The sequence below is a fragment of the Camelus dromedarius genome, chromosome Y, assembly GCF_036321535.1.
Source record: "Camelus dromedarius isolate mCamDro1 chromosome Y, mCamDro1.pat, whole genome shotgun sequence".
Lineage (NCBI taxonomy): Eukaryota > Metazoa > Chordata > Mammalia > Artiodactyla > Camelidae > Camelus > Camelus dromedarius.
Genome location: NC_087473.1, coordinates 9,569,498 through 9,578,733, shown reverse-complemented (window position 1 = coordinate 9,578,733; position 9,236 = coordinate 9,569,498).

Genomic DNA, 9,236 nt, shown 5'->3' with positions numbered 1-9,236 from the left:
AGTTCAGTTCTGAGATATACATGTGTTTGAATGCAGTCCTTCACCTGTTTTTTAGGGAACACAATCTTTCTCATTAGTAGCAAACTACATTCCATACATTTATAAAGGGGTGTTAGAGGTCCCAGCAAGTTTTCCTGTAAAAACCGCAGAAATTTCAAAGCGTCTCTAGGAAACAGTCTGAGAAACCAGAATAAATGTTTCTCCTGCAAACAGTTCATTTTGTCCCAGATGAACGAACATCTCTCCACATGCTCAGTTCTGACATGTATCTGTGTGTGAAGGCCATCCTTCAACTAGCTTGTTGGAACACAAAGATACTTTAAGTTTGCAAACTGTACTCGATACATATATATTGGTAGTATCTAGCTGCAACTCGATTTTCCACAGAAAATTGCAGGAACTTAAATGCAGCACTAGGAAACAGACTGAGAAACCAGAGTAAAAGTTTCTCCTGCAAAGCGATCACATGTGCCAGATGAAAGAACGACTCTCCACAAGCTCATTTCTGAGAGATAGTTGTGTGTGAAACCTTTCTTCCCCTATCTTTTTTGGAAAAAACCTTTTTTTTTTTCAGTTGCAATCTACACTCCTACATATATAAAGAGATATAGTAAGCCAAAACTCGGTTTTTCAGTGATAAATTCAGGAATTTCAAATCATACTATGAAACAGACAGAATGCAGAGTAAAAGTATCTTCTGCAAAGCGATCACTTTATGCTAGATGAACGCAATTCTCTCCATATGCTCAGTTCTGAAATATAGGTTTGTTTGAAAGCCATCCTTCAACTAGCTTGTTGGGAACACAAAGATTCTTTAAGGTTGCAAATTACACTCTGTACATATATATGGGGAGGTACAAGCACCAACATGCTTTTGCATTGAAAACTGCAGGATCTCCAAAGAGGCAGTAGGAAACAGTCTGAGAATCCAGAGTAAATGTTTCCCTTGCAAACTCGTCCATTTTTGCTAGATTAATGAACGTATCTACACATGCTCACTTCTGAGATATATGTGTGTTTTAAAGCAGTCCTTCACCTGGCTTTTCGGGAAGAGAAACTTTCTCATCAGTAGCAAACTACCCTCCAACGTATATATATATAGGGAGTTAGAGGTTTCAATTCGGTTTTCATGAATAACTGCAGGAATTTCAAATCGGCACTAGGAAACAGACTGAGAAACCAGAGTAAATGTTTCTCCTGCAAACATTTCACTTTGTACCAGCTGAACGAACGTCTCTCCACATGCTCAGTTCGGATATGTAACAGTGTGCGAAGGCCGTTCTTCAACTAGCTTGTTGGAACACAAAGATATTTTAAGTTTGCAACCTGCACTGCATACATATATATGGGTATTTTCTAGCTCCAACTCCATTTTCCACTGAAAACTGCAGGAACATATAAACAGCACTATGAAACCGACTGAGAAACCAGAGTACATGTTTCTCCTGCAAAGCGATCACATTTTGCCTGATGAAAGAATGACTCTCCACAAGGTTACAAATTTCACTCCATTCATATATGTGGAGAGGTACAAGCTCCAACTCGATTTTCCATTGAAATATGCAGGAACTTCAATTCGGCACTAGGAAACACACTAAGGAACAAGAGTAAAAGTTTCCCTTGCAAACTTTTTCATTTGTGCTAGATGAACGAACGTCTACCCACATGCTCACTTATGAGATATAAGTGTTTTTGAATGAAGTTCTTCAACTGGCTTTTCTTTTCTCAGAGATAGGTGTGTGTGAAAACAATTCTTCCCCTAGCTTGTTGGGAAAACAACGTTTTATTTCAGTTGTAAACTACACTCCTTTCATATAAGAAGGGAAAGGACAAGCCCCAACTCATTTTTTCAGTGATAAATTAAGGAATTTCAAACCATACTAGGAAACAGACTAAGAATGTAGAGTAAAAGTATCTTCTGCAAAGCGATCTCTTTGTGCTAGATGAACGAACTACTCTCCACATGCTCAATTCTGAGATATAGGTGTGTTGGATGCCGTCCTTCAACTATCTTGTTGGGAACAAAAATACTCTTTAAGTTTACAAATTACACTCCATTCATATATGTGGAGAGGTTAATGCTCCAACTCTGTTTTCCATTGAAATCTGCAGGAACTTCAATTCAGCACTAGGAAACACAGTGAGATACTAGAGTACAAGTTTCCCTTTCAAACATTTTCATTTGTGCTAGATGAACGAACTTCTATCCACATGCTCACTTATGAGATATAAGTGTGTTTGAATGAATTTCTTCAACTGTCTTTTCGGGAACCCAGACTTTCTCATCAGTAGCAATCTAACCTCCATACATATATATATATTGGGAGTTAGATTTTGCAAATCGGTTTTTCTGTAAAAACTGCAGGAATAAAAAGCGGCAGTAGGAAACACACTGAAAAATCAGAGTATATTTTTCCCCTGCAAACCTTTCACATTTTCCTAGACGAACGTAAGTCTCTCCACATACTCAGCTCTGATATTTAACATTGTGTTAAACCCGTCCTTCACCTTGTTTGTTGATAACACGAAGTTTCTTTTCAGTTGCAATAAACACTCCATACATTTATATGGGGAGTAACTATCTCCAACTCGCTTTTCCACAGAAAACTGCAGGAACCTCAAAGTGGCATTAGGAAACAGACTGAGAAACGAGAGAAATGTTTCTCTTGCCAAACATTCCATTTATGCTAGATGAATGAACGTCTCTCCACATGCTCAGATCTGAGATAGAATTGTGTTTGTAAGCAGCTCTTCACCTGGTTTTTCGGGAACACAAGCTTTCTCAGCAGTAGCAAACTACATTCCTTACATATATAAAAGGTGGCAGAAGTTCCAACACAGTTTTCCTGTAAACACCGCAGAAATTTCAAATTAGCTCTAGGAAACAGACTGAGAAGCCAGAGTAATTGTTTCTCCTGCAAACAGATCAATTTTTCCCAGATAAACGAACGTCTCTCCACATGCTCAGTTCGGATATGTAACTTTTTGTGAAGGCCATACTTCACCTAGCTTGTTGGAACACAAAAATTCTTTAAGTTTGCAAACTGCGCTCCATATATATATATGGGTAGATAGTATCTCCAACTCGCTTTTCCAATGAAAAGTGCAGAAACTTCAAAGCAGTACGAGTAAACAGACTGAGAATCCAGAGTAAAGTTTCCCTTGCAAAATCTTTCATTTGTGCTAGATGAACAAACGTCTCTCCACATGCTTACTTCTGAGATATAAGTGTGTTTGAAAGCAGTCCTTCACATGGCTTTTCGGGAACACAAACTTTCTCATCAGTAGAAACCTAAACTCCATACCTATATATATAGTGAGATAGAGGTTGCAACTCGGTTTCCCTGTAAAAACTGCAGGAAATTCAAAGTGGCACTAGGAAACAGACTGAAAAACCAGAGAATATATTACCTCTGCAAACCGTTCACATTTTCCTAGATGAACGAAAGTATCTCCACATGCTCAGCTCTGATATTTTACAGTGTGTGAAAACCGTCCTTCACCTAGTTTGTTGGGAAGACAAAGTTTCTTTACAGTTGCAAATACACTCCATTCTTTTATATGAGGAGGTACAATCTCCAACTCCTTTTTCCACTGAAAACTGCAGTAACTTCAAAGTGGCAGAAGGAAACACAGTGAGAAACGAGAGTAAATATTTTTCATGCCAACCATTCCATATTAGTAGATGAAAGATCGTCTCTCCACATGCTCATATCTGAGATAGAATTGTGTTTGTAATCAGCTCTTCACCTGGTTTTTTGGGAACACAAGCTTTCTCATCAGTAGCAATCTACATTCCTTACATATATATAGGTTGGTAGAGGTTCCAGCACATTTTTCCTGTAAAATCTTCAGGAATTTCAAAGCGGCTCTAGTAAACACAATGAAAAACCAGAGTAAATGTTTCTCCTGCTAACAGTTCATTTCGTCCCTGATGAACGAACCTCTCTCCACATACTCAATTCTGATATGTAACTGTGTGTGAAGGACATCCTTCAACTAGCTTGTGGGAACACAATGATACTTTAAGTTTGCAAACTGCACACCATACATATCTATGGGTATTTACTAACTCCAACTTGGTTTTCAACTGAAAACTGCAGGAACTTAAAAGCAGCACTAGGAAACAGCCTGAGAAACCAGAGTAAAAGTTTCTCCTGCAAAGCAATCACATTTTGCCAGAGGAAAGAATGACTCTCCACAAGCTCGTTTCTGAGAGATAGGTATGTGTGAAAACCATTCTTCCCCTAGCTTGTTGGGAAAACAACATTTTTTTTCAGTTGCAAATTGCACTCCTTACATATTTCAAGAGTAAGAACAAGCCCCAACTCGTTTATTCAGTGATAAATTCAGGAATTTCAAATCATACTAGGAAACAGACTGAGAATGCCGAGTAAATTATCTTCTGCAGAGCGATCGCTTTGTGCTACATGTACGAACTAATCTCCACATGCTCAGTTCTGAGATACAGGTGTGTTTGAATGCCATCCTTCAAATACCTGGCTGGGAACAAAAAGATAATTTTCAGGTTGCATATTTCAATCCATACATATATATGTGGAGGTACAAGCTCCAACTCGTTATCCACTGAAAAGTGCAGGAACTTCAAAGCGGCACTAGGAAACAGACTGAGAAACCAGAGTAAATATTACCCTTACAAACCGTTCAAAGTTTTCTAGATGAATGAACGTTTCTTCTCATGCTCAGTTCTGCCATTTAACAGTGTGTGAAACCCGTCTTTCACCTAGTTTATGGAACACGAAATTTCTTTTCAGTTGCAAAATACACTCCGTACCTTTATATGGGGAGGTAAAATCTCCAACACGTTTTGCCAATGAAAATTGCAGCATCATCAAAGTGGCACTATTAATCAGTCTGAGAAAGGAGAGTAAATGTTTCTCTTTAAAACCGATCCATTTCTTCTAGATTAACTAACGTCTATACACATGCTCAAATCTGAGATATATAAGTGTTTGAAAGCAGCCCTTCACCTGGTTATTCGGGAACACAAGCTTTCTGATCAGTAGCAAACTACATTCCATTCATATATATAGGGTGGTAGAGGTTCCAGCACGGTTTACTTGTAAACACTGCAGAAATTTCAATGTGGCTCTTGGAAACAGACTGAGAAACCAGAATAAATGTTTCTCCTGCAAACAGTTCACTTTGTCCAAGAAGAAGGAACTACTCTCCACATGCTCAGTTCTGAGATATAGGTGTGTTTGAAAGCCGTCCTTCAAATAGCTTGTTGGGAACACAAAGATTCTTTAAGGTTGCAAATTACACTACATACATATATATGGGAAGATACAAGCTCCAACTCGCTTTTCAGCTAAAAACTGTAGGTACCTCAAACCGGCAGAAAGAACAAGACTGAGAACCCAGAGTAAAAAATTCCCTTACAAACCCTTCCATTTTTGCTAAATGAATGAACGTCTCTACACATGCACAGTTCTGAGATATAAGTGTGTTTGTTAGCAGTCCTTCACCTGGCTTTTCTGGAGCAGAAACTTTCTCATCACTAGAAACTACACTCCATACATATATATATATACGGAGGTAGAGGTTGCAACTCGGTATTCCTGTAAAAACTGCAAGAAATTCAAAACGGCTCTAGGAAACAGACTGAGAAACTAGAGTAAATGTGTCTCCTTCAAACACTTCACTTTGTGCCAGATGAACGAATGTCTCTCCACATGCTAAGTTCTGATATGTAACTGTGTGTGAAGGCCGTTCTTCAACTAGCTTTTTGGAACACAAAGATTCTTTAAGTTTGCAACAGCACTCCATAAATATATACGGGTATTTACTAGCTCCAACTCGGTTTTCCACTGAAAACTGCAGGAACTTAAAAGCAGCACTAGGAAACAGACTGAAAAACCGGAGTAAAAGTTTCTCCTGCAAAGAAATCACATTGTGCCAGATGAAAGAACGACTCTCCACAAGCTCGTTTCTGAGAGATAGTTGTGTGTGAAAACCATTGTTCCCCTAGCTTGTTGGGAAAACAACGTTTTATTTCAGTTGTAAACTACACTCCTTTCATACATAAAAGGATAGGACAAGCCCCAACTCGGTTTCACTGTGATAAATTCAGGAATTCAAATTAAACTTTTAAACAGACTGAGAATGCAGAATAAAAGTATCTTCTGCAAAGCAATCGTTTTGTGCTAGGAGAACCAACTTTTCTCCAAATTCTCAGTTCTGAGATATAAGTATTTTTGAAAGCAGTCCTTCAACTAGCTTGTTGGGAACACAAAGACACTTTAAGTTTGCAAATTACACTACATTCATATATATGGGGAGGAACAAGCTCCAACTCGCTTTTCCACTGAAAACTGCAGGAACTTCAAAGTGACACTAGGAAGCAGACTGAGAATCCAGAGTAAAAATTGCCCTTGCAAACTCTTCCATTTGTGCTAGATGAACGAATGTCTCTTCACAAGCTCACTTTTGAGATATAAGTGTGTTTGAAACCAGTCCTTCACATGGCTTTTCTGGAACAGAATCTTTCCCATCAGTAGCAAACTAACCTCCATACTTACATATATAGGGAGGTAGAGGTTGCCACTCGGATTTCTTGTAAAAACTGCAGGGATTTCAATGCGGCAGAAGGAAACAGACTGAAAAACCAGAGAATATATTTCCCCTGCAAACCGTTCACATTTTCCTACATGAAAGAACATCTCTACACATGCTCAGCTCTGATATTTAACATATAGTGAAACCCGTCCTTCACATAGTTTGTTGATAAAAAGAAGTTTCTTTTCAGTTGCAATAAACAATCCGTACATTTATATGGGGAGGTACAATCTCCAACTCGATTTTCCACTGAAAACTGCAGGAACTTCAAAGTGCACTAGGAAACACAGTGATAAACGAGATTAAATGTTTTCCTTGCCAACCGTTCCATTTTGCTAGATTAAAGAACTTCTCTCCTCATACTCAAATCTAAGATATAAGGGTGTTTGAAAGCAGCCCTTCACCTGGTTTTTCGGTAACACAAGCTTTCTCATCAGTAGCAAAATACACTCCATAAATATATATTGGGTGGCAGAGGTTCCAAAACGGTTTTCTTGTAATAGCTGCAGGAATTTCAAAACGGCTCTAAGAAACAGACTGAGAAACGAGAGTAATTGTTTCTCCTGCAAACATTTCATTTTGTCCCAGATGAACGAACGTCTCTCCACATGCTCAGTTCTGATATGTATCTGTGTGTGAAGGCCGTCATTCAACTAGCTTGTTGGAACACAAAGAAACTTTAAGATTGCAAACTGCATTCCATACATATATATGGGTATTTACTGGCTCCAACTCGCTTTTCCACTGAAAAATGCAAGAAATTCAAAGCAGCACGAGGAAACAGACTGAGAATCCAGAGTAATATTTTGTCCTGAAAAGCAATCACATTGTTCCAAATGAAAGAACCACTCTCCAGAAGCTCGTTTCTGAAAGATATGTGTGTGTGAAAACCATTCTTCCCCTAGCTTGTTGGGAAAACAACGTTTTATTTCAGTTGCAATCTACACTCTTTTCATATATCAAGGGAAAAAACAAGCCCCAAATAGTTTCTCAGTGATAAATTCAGGAATTCCATATCAAACTTGGAAACAGACTGAGAATGCAGAGTAATAGTATCTTCTGCAAAGCGATCAATTTGTGCTAGGTATACGAACTACTCTCCAAATACTAAGTTCTGAGATATAGTTGTGTTTGAAAGCAGTCCTTCAAATAGCTTGTTGGGAACACAAAGAATATTTAAGGTTGCAAATTCCACTCCATACATATATATGGGGATGTACAAGCTCCAACTCGCTTTTCCACTGAAAACAGGAACTTCAAATCGGCACTAGGAAACAGACTGAGAAACCAGAGTAAAAGTTTCCCTTGTAAACTCTTCCATTTGTGCTAGATGAATGAAACTCTCTTCACATGCTCACTTTTGAGATATAAGTGTGTTTGAAAGCAGGCCTTCACCTGGCTTTTCCGGATCACAAACTTTTTCATCAGTAGCAAACTAAACTCCATATTTATATATATAGGGAGTTAGAGGTTGCAACTCGGTTTTCGTGTAAAAACTGCAGGAATTTCAAAGCGGCACAAGGAAACAGACTGAAAAACCTGAGTTTAAAATTCCCCTGAAAACTGTTCTCATTTTCCTAGGTGAAAGAATGTCTCTCCACATGCTAAGCTCTGATATTTAACAGTTAGTGAAACCCGTCCTTCACCTAATTTGTTGGGAACACGAAGTTACTTTTCATTTGCAAAAAACACTCCTTACATTTATGTGGGGAGGTCCAATCTCCAACACGGTTTTCCACTGAAAACTTCAGGAACTTCAAAGTGGCACTAGGAAACAGACTGAGAATTGAAAGTAAATGTTTCTCTTGCCAACCGTTCCATTTTTCCTAAATGAAAGAACGTCTCTCCGTATGCTTAGATCTGAGATATAAGTGTTTTTGAAAGCAGCCCTTCACCTGGTTTTTTGGTAACAAAAGCTTTCTCATCAGTAGCACAATACACTCCGTAAATATATATAGGGTGGTAGAGGTTCCAAAACTCTTTCCTGTAAAAGCTGCATTAATTTCAAAAAGGCTCTAGGAAATAGACTGAAGAACCTGAGTAAATGTTTCTCCTGCAAACCGTTCACTTTGTCCCAGATGAACGAACGTCTCTCCACATGCTCAGTTCTGATATGTATCTGTGTGTGAAGGCCATCCTTCAACTAGCTTGTTGGAACAAAAGATGCTTTAAATTTGCAAAGTGCACTCCATACATATATATCAGTAGTTACAAGCTCCAACTCACTTTTCCACTGAAAAATGCAGAAAATTAAAAGCGACACTAGTAATCAGACTGAGAAACCAAAGTAAAATTTTCTCCTGCAATGTGATCACATTGTGATAGTTGAAAGAATGACTCTCCAAAAGCTCGTTTCTGAGAGATAGGTGTGTGTGAAAACCATTCTTCCCCTAGCTTGTTGGGAAAACAACAGTTTTGTTTCAGTTGCAAACTACACTCATTACATTTATGGAAAGGTAAGAACATGCTCCAACTCGGTTATTCAGTGATAAATTCGAGAATTTCAAAACATAATAGGAAACATACTGAGAATGCAGTATAAAAGTATCATCTGCAAAGCGATCGCTTTTTGCTAGATGAAAAAACTTATCTCCACATGCTCAGTTCTGAGATAATGGTGTGTTTGAAAGCCGAATTTAAGTAGCTTGCTGGGAACA